Source organism: Tenrec ecaudatus, chromosome 3, assembly GCF_050624435.1.
Source record: "Tenrec ecaudatus isolate mTenEca1 chromosome 3, mTenEca1.hap1, whole genome shotgun sequence".
NCBI classification, from domain to species: Eukaryota; Metazoa; Chordata; class Mammalia; order Afrosoricida; family Tenrecidae; genus Tenrec; species Tenrec ecaudatus.
This window is the reverse complement of record NC_134532.1, coordinates 98608898-98624660: the sequence shown is the minus strand read 5'-3', so window position 1 is coordinate 98624660 and position 15763 is coordinate 98608898. Positions and strand designations below refer to the sequence as shown.

At 44.6% G+C, this 15763-nt stretch overlaps 1 protein-coding gene across 1 annotated transcript in view; it reads right to left on the bottom strand.

Annotated features, from left to right (window-relative positions):
* The window catches only part of NDNF (neuron derived neurotrophic factor), a 55037-nt gene extending 48696 nt beyond the window's left edge, over positions 1-6341 (bottom strand). The window contains exon 1 of the mRNA XM_075544832.1: positions 5824-6341. The gene's annotated coding sequence lies outside the window, so the exon portion shown is untranslated. The remainder of the gene's footprint in view (positions 1-5823) is intronic.
* Positions 6342-15763: the final 9422 nt, after the last annotated feature.

Sequence of the window (15763 nt, the reverse complement as noted above, 5' to 3'; positions counted from 1 at the left end):
AGATAATGGATCAAGTGCATTTCTATTGTGGCCTTTATTGGTAGGGCTATGATAATTTAATCCCAAACACATTTTCTTACTGGCATAAAATACATAATATTACACTTGGCAATGCCTATAGTTAGCATACATAGGACCTGAACACATGAGACTAATCCAAGCCATCTCTCGGGTTTGTAGGGATTGTAAGGGTTTCCTTTTCACTGCAATGCACTATATATTATAAGGACACTCTAGTAGGCACCTAACACACGTGTAACATCAAAGTTGGAGAAATCAGTCATAAACAAATTGGGCACCTGACACCTAGGGCGCTTATACAGAACACCAAGCCCTCTTATGCATCGTGTCTTCAAGTACGTAGGTCGTTGTCAATTGCAGCTGATGACACCAATTAAGGACAGTAACCACACCATTTCCCCTTCATTGCGTTTGCCGACTCTCCTGATACTGTCTGTCCTTGCAATACTAACTTGCTTAAAATGAAAAAAAGGTGGGGGGTGGGGTGGAGAGTCCTGGTGACTGTCGAAAAACCAGCTATCGCACTTTACAGGGCTTTTCCTAACCAGGAGTCCTGGTTGTACAAGTTATTTGAGGAACAAAGCCAAAATTGCAACCTCCTTTCATCTCTGCGGCTATCAAGACCTGCCCTCACAGGACCAAAGGTAGCTATGACAACTTTCAGTTGTTGATAAACAGCATTTGAACATAGCTCTACATTTTTGGCTATGTTCTTTGAATTTGGGATACATGTTCCCCGAGCACACAGCTGGAAGAAGAGTGTTTACTTGGATTTCATTTTAGGGAGAAGAAACGCTAACGAAAACTTGCCTAGCCATTTACTTCAGTCTGTCACCACGATTTGTGATACTGACCGAAATTACCCCACTAAGGAAACACATGCGTGCAAGTTGTTAACTCTGTGCGGTTGTTGGTTATTGTATTCAGAAGACTCCATTCCGGAGGGGAGTACCTGGAGGTCCACGCACATCAGCGGGTTTCGGATCATGATTAATCATGCTTTTATTGAGTTTCTTCCAAAAGTTATATGAACCCCACCATTTCTAATTTTCCCCTTTCTCAGGGCTATACAAAATAAAATAGGGATTTTTTTCTCAAAAGAAAAATTAAAGGAGACATTTCATAAGCTAATGAGATCCACTCTTCCATATTTAAAATATAAGATTTATTTAAGTGTTCTTACAAATGATTCTGAAAATATATACTTCAGAAAAATACATGAAACATTAAAAATGGATCATTTTCAAATTTGCTACAGGAAGAAATTAACAAATGAAAACCAAGAACTATTCATTAACTTACTAAAATAAATCCATTTCCAAAGGATCTGGAAATTATTGTGGGGGTAATGAAATGTAAAACATTGAAAGTTGCTATACTCTTCCTATATACATGAAGCCTACTAACTCCAAAGGGATTCACAATCAAATAGAGTGCAATAAATATCTTTAAAAAAGACATTGAAATGAGACCCAACACCCAGCTGTTCTGTGCCTCTCCTCATCCCAAATGGAAAAATATACAAGAACATATTGCTAGTTAGCTTTTATTCCACACAGTTTAAAGTTTTACCTTTAATTTCAGAAATCCAAAAACAAACAATACATTTTATTTGGGGGAACTAATGTTACATCTTTCATGTTCTTCAAGTACTTCAAAAGACATCGATATGTCAGTTTGCTATTAGCAAACTGTGAGAAGAAAGGGCGTGGCGGTAGCACTTAGAGCTGTGTGTTTAGGGGTAAGTAGCCAAGACTATGCCTGCCTTGGGCACTAATTTGGCCAGAGTGGACTGAGGCACAGCAAATCCCAGGTGTCTTCTCAGCAGTGGCCAGAGAAACGTGAGTCTGTACACACATCCACACAAACGCAGTTTCACATGTGAACAGTGGAAGTTGGTCCATAACTGAGCTGATGGCTGATACACGACCCCATGATGCAATAAAATATCAGCAGGGTTGTCTTTCTGTGACACTCTACACAATTCCTTTTTAATGACAACCACAGAGTATTTACTCCCCCTCCAATAACAATAATATATATGTTATAAAGCAGTGGTTCTCAACCTTCCTGATGCCACCATCCTTTACTACAGTTCCTCATGTGGTGGTGACGCCAAACTATAAAATTATTTTCATTGCTACTTGATAACTGTAATTTTGCTATTGTTATGAATCGGCTGACCCCTGTGAAAGGGTCTTTGACGCACCCCCAAAGGGGTCGCGACCCACAGGTTGAGAACCACTGCTATAAAGGAATGACCTCAGGTATTCTAGGTTTCAGTTGTATTTGTAATTGGTTAGAAAAATAAAACAAAGCAGCATGCAACCTAACTCATAGGTATCAAACAAAAGCTTTAAAGTAGGGTATTTAAATACCGGGGACTTTAATCAGAAAATCAAGTTTTTAAATGTGAATATTTGGCATAATGTACTATTTAATTATAGCCTATTTAGCTATTACCATTATTAAATGATCATAAACTAATAGAGGGGAAAAAGTTTGTTCTTCAGAATAACCGTTATTAAATAAACATGTATAGGTACTAGATATTGTTTCAAGGTCCAAGGAATTATTTGAATGCTTTTTTGCGGATAGGCTTGTCTTTGACTCGATACAAAGACTGTGATAATACTCTTCCTAGTGGCAAGCAAATGGCAACTGACTGACAAGTTTCAGTCATTGACGCGTTACCTATATTGGGGTCTGGTTTTCTTAAGCAAGACTTGACAAGAAGATGGGAACGTGGACTGGTGGTAATGAGAGAGCAATAAATCAACCTTCATTTTAACCACATGAAGTAAGATGCACACTCATTCTTGACTATCTGTTAAACCAGGCATGTTGGCTCACCTACCATAGCAAAATAGAAGTTCTGACCTGCCGTGTCACACACACACACACACACACACACACACACACGCAAAACACAAATTCTGAAACAAAAAATCTGATCTCTCAAAAACTGATGAGAACTGCTATCAAAGAAAACATAGAAAAATAACAATAGATGAATACAGTCAAACCATTTTCCTCTTCATTTCAAATAATTTGTGAGAGTTTTAAAACTTCTTTCCCCTTCAACTCCATACAGAATCTCGCTAAGATGTCCAAACAAGCAAGCTGAGATCTGAATCGCCAGGTTCCTGGAGTCCATTGAAAAAGCCCCTACATTATCTGAAGACTGGCCCGCTGTGGCTACTTCTAAGGCAGCATTCTCTCAGCATGGTATTGGCAAGGTTGTAACATTGGTCTCTACTCCTTAGTATTCATATTTTACCACAAGACTGTTAAATAGACCCAGGAGAAATAAACGGGGGGGGGGGGGTTCCCTTCTTCTTTGACTCAAGAGATTTTCCAATTATGTATTTTGTTGCATCTTAAGAGATAAAAAGCTGTAGCTGCAAGTGATCAGAAGATGCTTTATATTCATGGTTTCATTTCTGCTGAAATAAATGCGTAATTTAAACCACACATAATTCATAGCAATTTAGGCCCATTACAGACTTCTAGCTTCTTTTTTATGATAGTTACTAATTAAAACAGAGTGTTACTGCCACGCTGCGCCTGCTTCTTTGACATACAGGTTTAATGAATAAAACTTCCTGACATAAAAATGAAAACAATAATCCAGAGAAGGCTGCAAGCTGTTATGTTTCCAGTGTGTGGTAAAGATTAAGGACATTCATTGAAGTTAAGAGCTGAGCAGAGAAGGCACTTGTTTTTTCAAGGAAGAAGTAAAGGATTTCTGAAGGAAATTTGCAGTAGTGTTATTTTCTATGAGTTCTGGGCTCCTTCTTCCCAGGAGCTTTCCCCAACCCCAAGACCATAAAATTCGTAAGAGTTGCTTTTCAAGGGTAAATAACGGGACATTTTAATACGATCTTGAATATAGGCTTAGATTGAAAATGGGAATTGGGACCATGATTAATTATGTTGCTGACTTTTTAAAAGTGAGGGGTCGGGGCAAGTGAGGGCATTTCTTAAGATGGCAACCTTCCAAAAGTTCACAGATTCAAACTTTGGTAAAAGGACAGTATCATTTTGACATCTGATTAATCCCATATGCAGAGTGAGTGTGAGGAATTAATACCCTTGTGGTGTTTTCACTCTCTGAAACCACTGTAATAAGAGACTGACATAAAATCAAACCAAGGATAAACACAGTCCCCAGCTAGGGTTACGGCCTTATTATCACTCTTAATAAACAATAATGAATAATAACAAATACCCAACGCCCTCAGCCCACTGCGCTGCCCACATATCCCCTCTCCTCTCCATCCATCCATCACAGCTTCCAGGACAATAAAACAATTCAATCCCATTAAATCCTCAGCAACCTTTCTCTTGGGAGGGATGTTTTATCTGTACTCAGTGAGCCTAGGGAGGATTTTACTTGTTTGGAGGGGGCGGAGAATGGTGCGGGTCCTATTTATTTCCATGGCCCACTCCCCAGGTTCTCACCAGCGCACAGGGACTGGGTGGGAGGAGGAGAGGAGGAGGTGCCGAGATTCCCTGCTTCCCAGAAGAAAAAGGGTTCAGGAAGCCAGGGTGGAGGAGGAGGAGGGGTGGAGGGGAAAAGAGAGGGTAGCTGGTGTGGGGCGATCAGCCACTAAATGGAAAGTGAAGTCTTCCTTTTACACCAGGGAGCCTGGGAGATCCGAGAGCGAGGAGTAAATGCATTTACCAACTCAACGAAGTTGCTAAAAAAAAAAATCAGTTAAAAAAAAAATCAAAGCCGAAGACTTTTGCCTCAGGTTCACTTCCCGCTCCACGTCTGGGTTCCAGGGAGCTACTTCGCGTCCACAGCAGGAGATGGACAGCGCCCCGAAGGGGACCTAGAGGGGAACCGCGACTTGGCCAGGGTCACAGCTCAGTGCGAGCGCAGTGGTGCGGGTGGCAAACACAGGGGGCCTCCGCGAGGAGAGCGCGGAGCGCGGGCCGGGGATCGGGGACCTCTCCCGCGCCGGCCCGAGGCAGCAGTGCGGGGACCGAGGTAGGCGGGCGCACAGGCAGGAGCTCCGCGGCCAGCGGGAGCGTTTGGTAAAACGCGCACAGAGAGCATCTGGGATCTGGGGGGTACACGTTCCCATTCCTGAAGTCGGGACCACCTGACTCCCAGCTCTGGGTTGAAGGTCGGCGCGGACTAGAGCCCACCCCGACCTGCGCTCCTCCAGGCTGGGGCTCGGCTCGCGGTCGCCCAGCCCGGGGCCGGAAGAGCGTTCCCGGGGTGACAGCTCCCCTCTCCCGGGCGTCCGCGCGGGTCCCGGACCACCCAGCGCAGCCGGAGGAAGTTTCTCTAAAGTTGCTCGCACAAAGGACACAAGGAGGGACCAGAGCGGCAGGGGGTCGCGCCGGCGAGGCTGACGGTGACCCCGGCGCCGGGGGCTGCGCTGGGCGCTCGCAGCCCTCGCTTTGCCGCCTGGGCGCAGACGCCCCGGGGAGTCCCCGGGTCCACAGGAGGGTCGCCCCCCACCCCCGGGGCTGGCGGAGATCTAGAACGCGAAGGGACGCCGACGCCCCCTCCGCGGGAGGGCAAAACGGGGTGTCCAGGCTACGGCTGGAAAAGGCACCCAGGTCCCCCCTCGGCCTTGCCTCGGCCGGCGCAGGTCTCCCCACTCCCCGGTCACGCGGCTCGGAGCCTCCCGCCAAGAAGGTGCCCGAGACGCCGCGCTGACCAAGGGCGTCGCCAGGCCCCGCGAGTTAGGGGACAGGCCCCTGAACCCCCATCTCCGAGGAGCGATCAGGTGTGGACACCCCTCCGGGGCGTCGGGGGTTTGCTTTGCTCTCAAGATTTCTTACCTTGACTCTCAGTCTTTTTCTCCCCGGGCCAGAGGAAAGTGCCGCCCCGAGGTGCGGTGCCTTCTGCGGCTCACGTCCCCGGCTCCAGCCCCGGGGCTGAGCACCGGTATCCGAGAGCCCAGGGCACTGGCGGGGCAGCGGCCGAGACGGATAAAAGCGGAAAAGGAGCTCGGCCGAAGCGCCCCAACTTGGCGGCCGGCGCTGCAAACTTCAAAGCCGAGCGAGGCGTGGCGGCGCGCGGCCGCGAAGTTGCCGGGAAGTGGAGCGGGGAGAAGCGCGGGGTGAGAGCGCCCCGGGCCAACGCCGGGAAGGGTCGAGCGGTCCTAGTATAAGGCTCCAAGCGCGCGGGGGCACCGCCGGGCAGCGCGAGGATGCTGCCGCGGGAGCCGGAGGTGAGGGCTCGGCTGGCGGCCGCTCGGGGCGCTGGGCAGGAGCGCGGTGGGGAGAACCGGGCGCACCGGGCGGCGGCGGATGCGCGGCTCGGTTGGCTCCGCTCGCTGACGGCTCCGAGCTGGGAGTGTGTGTTCGCTCCGGAGTGTCACTGCCAAAGCCCCAGTCTCTCCCCCTCCCATTCCCAACCCCTCCCGCCCGGCCGCTGCCCGCCCTCCCCCTCCCTCCGCTGCCCGCTGACCCCCCTTCCCTCCTTCCCTCCTTCCCGCTGCGCGCGCGCGCGCGTGCACACACACACACATATTAGCACGCGCGCGCGCGCGCGCACACACACACACACACACACACACACAGACACCTCCTGGCCACCCAGGGCTCCCCTAACAGGATCCTCGAAGGCGGCATCCCGGGGAATTCATTGCTGCTGCGGGTACCCCTGACCACTGGGAGGATAGAAGTGGGAGGCTCACAGGCAACCCCGTGAACCTCAAAACCCGGGCAGATACCTACCCATGGGGAACCATTGCCCTGTCAGGGAGAGGGGGTGCACAATAGAGGGGGACTTCCTGGGGGTGACTGGGGGCGGGCTGGGGAGATCTCTTAGATCCGGGAGATTGGGGGTGGAAAACAGAACGAGCAAACTGAGCATTCATGTCCCACTTTTCAGCGGAAAGCCTGCCTGCCACAGCCTTCACTTGGGGAGCGCTGCCCCCTCGGCGCAGACCCAGCCTGCTCCGGTTTGAAACTCAGCAGCTGTTTTAACAATTGAAAAGCGGCCCTACAGGACCAGGGAGAAACGGAACTGAGAGTGTGAAGCCCATTAAGGCTGACTAGGTAATTATGATGAGAAGTTACCTAATTAGCAACGTGGCCCGGGCACTGAAAAAAAAAAAAAAGGACAGTGATTTTGTGATCTCGTTTTCCGGCATGGCGAACTTCGCTTCCAGTAAACCTGGTTTTTGGACCCTGGAGTTTACCGTGTAGAATATGAGCTAGTTCTAAGATTCTAAAAATGTTTGTGCTGATAAGGTGAAAAAGGCTTGCCTCCACAGTGCCACGAAAATGCAAGATGAAAACTAACCTCACCGCGATCATATTAAGAACTTCGATCTTTCTTTTTGTTAAATAGCTGGCCACAGAGTGCACAGGATGTAGCTCCTACGGTTTATTGATTCCTTGATAAGAAGGGGGATTTATGAAACAAACACAAAAAATGTGTTTTGTAAAAATCAGACTCAACTCAAAAGGAACTTTGGAGGTCACTGGGAAATCTTCATTTTGTATGCAAGACAGAAAAGGAGGCCTAGAGTGCTCAGGAATCCCAAGGTGGCCAAAATTGCTGGTCCACTAGCTGAGAGGTGGGAGGCTGAGAACACAGGCCTGGAGGGAGCTTCTGAAATGTCACATCCTGACAGCCCCAGTGGAGCAGCTCCTCTCTGCACACAAGGGGTCGCCAGAGCTGGAATCAAGTTTGCAGCAACTGATTCTGACTCATAGTGACTCTGTGGGACTGAGTAGCATTGTCCCCATGGGTTTCCCAGACTGTAAATCTTTACTGGAGCAGAAAGCCTCCTCTTTCTCCCAGGGAGAGGCTGGTGGATTCAAACTGCTGACTTTGCAGTTACCATGCCAACACACAAACCACTAAGCCACCAGGTCTCCTTTAAAGTGAATCATACACCTGGCTTTAAGGAGCTTACAGCTTTGGGAAGAGACATATATAAATGAAAATATGATTAACGCTTATGATAGATGTTTGTACCCAGTCAGGTGGGAACAAGCACGAGGGAGCATCTAATTCCCCTTGAGAAGGTGTGTGTGGTAGAGAGTTTAGTATAACATCCTGAAGGAGGAGGACAGGATCACCAGGTTAACAAGGGGGCTGGGGGAGGGCACTTCAGAAACAAAAAGAAGCCAGGGAAAAGATTAGGGAGGTGTCAAAGTGTGTCCCGGGATCTGGAAACAGTGAGTTAAGGCTAACCTGTAGGTGAGATAAGTTGTCAGATCTCAGATCTGCTAGCCCAAAGAATCAGAACTGCCCCGAAGGAGATTGGTGGTTAGGTAACTGTGAAAAGTTTTATGCAGGGACAGACTTTTAAGATAGTTAAGAATCAGCAGATTCATAAAGTTATCTTTGATACCGCTGTGGAAGGCAGAGGAGAGAGAGAAGAATGGAGAGGTTATTTCTAGAGAGGGGTGGTGGGGAGGAACAGGTCTGAACTAACGCAGTGGCAATGCCAGTTGGGAGGTGGAGGCAACTCTAGAGATATTTGGGAGCTAGAATAGACTGGACTTGATGATTGATAGGATGTGGAGGGTACTAAAGAGGAGGAGGAGTCTAGACTGACTCCCAGGTTTCTGGCTGGGACAACAAGACGGGGTGGTCTATTAGCCAAGAGAAACAGCACATAGGGAGGGGTAGCTTCAGGAGGAATGTGGTGAGTTCTGTTTTAAACTTGAGTTAGGGAAGCCTGTGTTAGGGACATCTGACTACCATGTCTTAGCGTTGCCTAGAGAGACCTCCTAGGAGAGAAGACCCCCAACTGGAGGAACCAGCAGGAGTCATCTGCATACAGTAGTTTCTGGAAGTCAGGGTGTGGAGGAAGGCAGCAGGAAGAGAAGATGACTGAGGCTGGAATCTGGCAGAATCTCGCTGTTTTAGGAATGGCTGAAGACTCGGGAGAGAAGAGAAAGCAGAGGAGACTAAGGAAAGAGCAGGGCTCCTGAAACCTAAAGAGAAGGATTGGTGACCAGTTAGAAACCGGGTGACAGAGATCATGACAACCAGACTGAAAACCACAGCTATTCTTTCTCAACCCCCGCAGGTTACTTGGACTAAGCGGATTTTATGTTGTAGGTTCACAAAGGACTTGAGTAATACCAGGTACATTGTGGGGACAGAGAATGTAAATTTATTTATTTAATCGTTTGGTTGTGAGGGGAAAATTACTTAGAGGGATGTGATAGTTACATAATCTGTTGTCAATTTGAGTATTAAGAGTGAAGGGGTGGAATTTATCCTGTCAATCAGGTCATAGCTTGATGACCTCATTTGGAGGCACTAAGGAGATAAATAGATCTCTGGAGGTGGGACGCATGCTCTCTTCCTGGGAGACATTGCAGCTGATAAGACACATGGAGACAGGCTGATGGCAGCCAGAGTCCTGGAGCTGGGGAAGATTTATGGAGACTCCTGCCAGCGCTGAGATGCTTACATCACCACTGGATCTACAAGACTTTCTGCCCACTGGCCTGCGATTGTCCTGCACTTGGCATCATTGCATGTGTTTCATGAGTCTGAAGAGGAATTTATAGATTGGTATCGGACATATGGCCCAATATCAGACTTATGGACTTGATCTGAACTGGGCTGGGATGTCTTCTCAATATTCAATTGCTCTGGCATATAATGCTCTTTCTTATACACACATGAGTGTCCATGAATTTTTTTCCTCTAGTCTACCCGGACTAACACAAGGTGAGAAAAGCCTTTTGCGCTGGTTTTTTTCCCCTTCCAAATGTGAAACACCTGGTCTTTTTTTAAAAATCATTTTATTGGAGGCTCGTATAATTCTTATCACTATCCATACATACATCCATTGTGTCAAGCGCGTGTGTACATTTGTTGCCATCATCATTCTCAAGGCATTTGCCTTCCACTTGAGCCCTTAATATCAGCTGCTCAGTTTCCCCCTCCTGGTCTTAACTGTCTGATGAAGACAGAGTGGGTAGAGACGGGAGGCTAAAGATAGAGCACAGAAACCCATATAAGCTCTCTGAGGGTCTCTTCTCTCTTTGATATAATTGGGGTGGGGAGTAGGATCTACCTTCGGGAGAGACTGTGTCTAATATTCACCTGGTGATATACATCTCTAAAGGTTAGTGGAGAGTCCCAAGCCAGCAGTGATTAGAGCACTGTTTACAATGGCTATTGGAAAGAAACTGAGTCCCATAATTCAGCAAATTAACGACAAACCTGTGTTTTAGAAAAATTCTCTAAGAACCCTGAGAAGGATATTTCTGAGAAAATTCCTCAAAGCATCTCTGTCCTCCATGTTGCTGTTGGGTACCACCGTGTTGCTTCTGCCCTATGTATAGCAAAAGGAAACATGGCCTGGCACAGAGCTAGCCTCCCAATCGTTCTTTGTCTGAGCCCACAGTTACAGCCACTGTGTCCAAACATCTTGTCAAAAGTCTTCCTCTTTTTCGATGCCCCTGTACTTTACCAAGCATGAAGTCCTTCTCCAGGCACTGGTCTCTCCTGACAACTTGTCCAACGTACAGGAGACCTTCTCAACATCCTTGCCTCTAAGGAGCATTTTGGCTATACTTCTTCCAAGACAAATCTGTTTGTTCTTTTGGCGGTTCATGGTACTCTCAGTATGCTTCAACAGCCCCATAATTCAACTGGATCAATTCTCCTTTGATCTTCCTTCTTGAGTCTTCCATATTCAATGTATAACTTTCACGTGCAGAGGAGGTGGTTGAAACACCATGACTTGTGTGAGGTGCACCTTAGTCCTCAAAGTCATGTCCTTGCGTTTCAACACTTGACAGAGATCTTATGTAACAGATTTACCCAAGGTCATGTGTCATTTGACCTCTTGATTGCTGCTCCCATGCACTTTAGGGTTTGCATTTAATAGGATACCTGTTTCTCAAACTGAGTCACTGGGAAAGCCAATGGATGGATATGTGTTTATATATGTAAATACTTTCTATGTGTTTTGAGAGAATTGGACTATCTGCCATACACAGAACATGCATTGTGTATGCAGACAGACTTGTATTTAATTCTAGAGTCTGACAATTATGTGCTGTGAAACAAATAACCTTCAAATGTCTGGGTTACAGTTCTCATTCAAATATAAAAACAGAAGCCATGATAGCTGATTCACAGATTCACAGTGAGGATAAAGTAGTGTAACATATTCAAGTGCTTGGCATATTTGTATCTGAATTTACTATTAAACTATGACATGCACTGTTTCCATTGCAGAAAACAAAACAGCTAAACTCCAAAACAATTATAAAATTATGAGTGCAATTTAATAGACTTTACTTAAGAGAATTTTCTCTGTGTCCTGTGTCCTAAGGCAACTGGTTTTGTCATGTGGTCTGTGGGTCTGGGTTGTTCCTGAAACTTTCCACAGAAGTTCTGCAAGGTCTAAACTGTTTTAATATTAACTTTAAGGCATGTTTACCTTTAAAAGTTTTTTTCTTTAGTGTGTTGACATGTGCCCCAGTGGTACAAAAGCCATGTTGGGTAAGAGGATAATATGAATCATGGCAGGCACAATTCACTTCGCTAGTCATCGTTGAATTCTTCACAGCCACAAATATTAGTGGAAAGAATATTTCCCTTAAGAATGTTCTGGTGAAACATTAATGTTTGTTCATTTTATTTACTTGACTATGCTTTTTAATATTCTGTATGATTAAATGGAAAACCCAGAACTTAATATTTGTCTTGGATTAAGAGATTTATGTAATTGACTGAGTTGTTAGCTAAAGTGGCTGCCCACCCCCTCCCCACCCCTCCACCCCCAGAAAATATTTTTCTTGGAAGGAGAACTGACAAACTGATTTGTCAAATGCTAGATTTCAAAGTGAATGAAGTGACCTTATCACTTCAATGTTAAACAAAGGACAGTACTGGTTTCCAATGAAACACTAGAGCTTTCTAAGTACAAACTAGATGCTATGAGACCTGTATCAGCTACTATGAGCTCCATAGATTCCCAATAAATGTTTTTCTTATATTTTTGTAGTTGTACTAAAAAAATCAGGCTTCTTGGCATTGCATACAAAGATATACCAAAATTTGAAAGAACTGCATGACTCAGTAAACCAATATTCATGAAGTGACCAAGGAAAGAAGTTATAAAATTGTAGATGATTAAAAGAAGTAGAAGGTAGACCAATGGACTTTATTGTAAGAGAGTATGAGCAGTTCATTGATCTAAACCCATTGCCACTCAGTTGCTTATGAGACATAGAGACCCCATATAGGGTTTCTGAAATTGCAAATCTTTGCTGATTTTCCTGAGAACCAGACAGTGGGTTTGACTCACCAACCTTCCGATTAGCAGTTCAATGCATCAGCCAACATGCTACCAGAGCTCTTCTGTTCCTATGGGCCACTGGATTTCATTGTAGCAGAACAGGAAAAGCTTATTGATATGGTTTTTATATTCTACATTATAATTACAAGTTTTAAGAAACTACTATTTGCCAAGTTTTATGTAGTACCAAAGAAGAAAATCCAGAATTATTTGAGAGGGTTATTGAAATCTCAAGGTGTTTCAGAAGTTCATGGAAAACATAGAATACAAAGATAATGGAATTTTTCCATGGATATTTTGAATTCTCCCCTTATGCCTTTCTCATCCCCCTGTCCAACTACATATCTGTGTGAGACAGATTTTCATTTACTTAAAACAAAACAACATATTGCAACAGATTAAATTCAGAAGTGATGTGAGAATTCATCTGTTATCCATTAAGCCAGATAGTGAAGAGAGTTGCAAAAATGTAAATCAATACTACTCATTAAAAACTATGTTAACATGTAGTAGATTTACTGTAACTATTTTAAAATGAATGAATAAATACATATTTTAAATGTCAACTTTATTTCAATTTAAAGTGAATGCTGCTAGCTATAACTCATATAAAACAAAGGCTTGGATTCTTCAGTAGTTAATGTATAGGATTGGCTAGAACTACAGTCATTTGAATTAGCTACTATCATTCACACAGATTGATGACTCATGAAGACAAAATAATATTTTGATGAAAGATGGACCATCTCCCAAATTATATTTACACATTGAATTTTTCATTTAACACAAATTATAAAGAGGAAACTACATATAAAATTATACTAGTTCCTGGGTTGATGTAAGTGGGCAGTATATAATTGGATACCCAAAACTGGGGGAATAAAGGCATGAAGTGGTTGGCTTACAAACTTTCATAGATGTGGGAACATATTCACAGGATAATAGGAATAAGGTATAGGTGTTACTTAATTGCAATTGTGAGGCTAAAGAATTACATACAGGTGCCAAGTTGGCAAGGGGTGGATTGAATAGTTTATTGTGCAAACCTGGCCGATAAACACATGTGGGTTAATTAAAGGGTGGAGAGATAAAAGGCTCAGTGAGCCTGGCCTTTCGAGTTCTCGGGTCTCTTGCTTTCTGATGGTCAGACCACGGTGCAGCTGCCTTAGCCAGTTCCCTGCTTCAGCTGTCAAGGCTCACTTCCTGCAAGACATCCCTAAGGGGAAGCCACATGGACCTAACTCGATGCAGTCCTGGGTGCTGGAGCAGCCATGTGGAGACCCCTGCCAGCGCTGAGATGCTTAAACATTCACTGACTCAGCTTTCCTCCTGCAGTCTGCATCATTGTGTGTGTTTTGTGAGATGGAAGAGGACTTTGTGGATTGGCGTTGGACATATGTGTTGATGTTGGACTTGTGGGCTTGGGCAGCACTAGGTTGGGATGTTTTCTTGATGTGCACTTAACCTTTATATAAAACTCTTTCATATACACAAGTTTCTGTGGATTTGCTTCTCTAAAGTACCAAGACTAATACAAATATATATAGTAAGTTTTATATATGTATATGTATGTGTGTGTGTGTGTGTGTGTATTGGAAGGAGCCCTGATGGTATATTGACAGTTAACTATAAAGTCAGCAGTTTGAAACCACCAGTCACTCTACAGGAGAAAGAGAGGGCGTCCTACTCTCATAAAGAGTTACAGTCTTCAAAACTCACGGGAGCAGTTCTACACTGTCCTATAAGTTTACTGTGAGTCAGCACCTACTCGATGGCAGTGAGATACATATTGAAGAACTTATTTACAATGTGTATGTTGAGCAAATGATCAGAGAAGCTGGATTATATGAAAGATTAGAGGAAGGCACAGTAACAACCTGTAACATGCAGATGACACAATCTGTCTTGCTTATTTGTAAATAAACCCTTCTATTCCTATTGAATCAAGAAGTAGCCTGTGAGCAGAACCAATGGTATTGAAGGGAGAAGTTCAAGCTTTCCTGACAGCATTAGCCAAGAAACAGGCCCAGGAATTGATAGAACACCAACTGGAATTTCCAACAAACAAGAACCACTGGAATCACTTATTCCTCATGTCAGGAAGTGTGGAACGAATCCATAGCTCCTTGACAACAACACCTGGCAATCTGCTTCCTTAGAAATTACAACCAAAAGGGTCAACCGTCCAACCAACAAGAGTCCTATGGGGTCATTCTACTCTGTCATATTGTGTTGCTATGAGTTGAAATAAACTCAACTGGTGCGTACCAACAACACTGTAAAACTGAGAGCTCAAGGGAAGGCACATTGGAAAAAGAACATCTAAGGAGAGACGCAAAGGACAGGGTAGACACAGAATACATGAGCTTTCGAGAGAAAAGGGAACAACGTATAATGTGATCAATGCAAAGGATGTTAGAAGATAAGCAATTACCACAGAAAGTGATCTTAGTTTTAAAGTTGTTCATTGTTCAATATGTTTTCACTGAGTTACAGTTTATTTGAGAAGAAAATATGGTATTTTAAATCATTATAATACATTGACTTAAATCAGAGTGATCAATATAATACTGCAAAAGAATAACTAGAATAAAAATAGAATATTGAACATTGTATTAAAAAATGAAAACATAACTTCATGGATTTCCAAAGATGAGAACTTCGACAAGCATGCTGAGGTACAGATATATTTACAGTAGAATTGCAACTGGAATGCTTCTTAGAGTCAAGGATGGCAAGATTAAGCTTCGCATATTTTGGGCATGTTGTCAGGAGAGACCAATCCCTGGAGAAGGACATCACGCTTGCTCAAGTAGAGCGACAGGGAAAAAGAGGAAGTCCCTCAAGAAGATGGACGGGCACAGTGGCTGCAACGCTGGGCTCAAACAGCCGAACCATTGCGAAGATGGCTCAGGACTGGGCAGTGTTTTCCTCTGTCGTCCATAGGATTGCTAGGGGTCGGAACCCGCTCGACAGCATCTAACATCAAAGTATTTTCCCAAGGGAAAATCTCCGAGATGAGTTCCTTTAGGTATCCAGTAAAGTTTATTGTCAATCAGATCCAAGGGTGCATTATTGACATGACAGGTGTTACCTCTGCCTGCAGAGAGCAAAAGTAACAAGTTAGTTGAGTTTCCAGTATTGCTCCGAGTATCAGCTACTGAGTGATAATTACCAAGACAATACTAGGAATGATGGGATGTGGCTTATTCACAGCTTGACTAGACAAGGCAGTTTTCATGAAATCGTCTAAGAATGAGGGAGGTTTGATTTGGTGACAAGGGCGAGGACACCAGAAGTGGAAAACCCACCTTGGGAAAGGCCTGGCCGCAGTGCATTTAATGATCAGAGAGGGGAACCGTATGGCTGAGATGGATTTGACCAATGAGATTAATAGGAGAAACAAGCAGAGGAGAACTGATATATTGGTTGGGTAGATAGATTTGAGCTTCGTTTTCTTGGCAGTGGGTAAATTCTTACTTAAC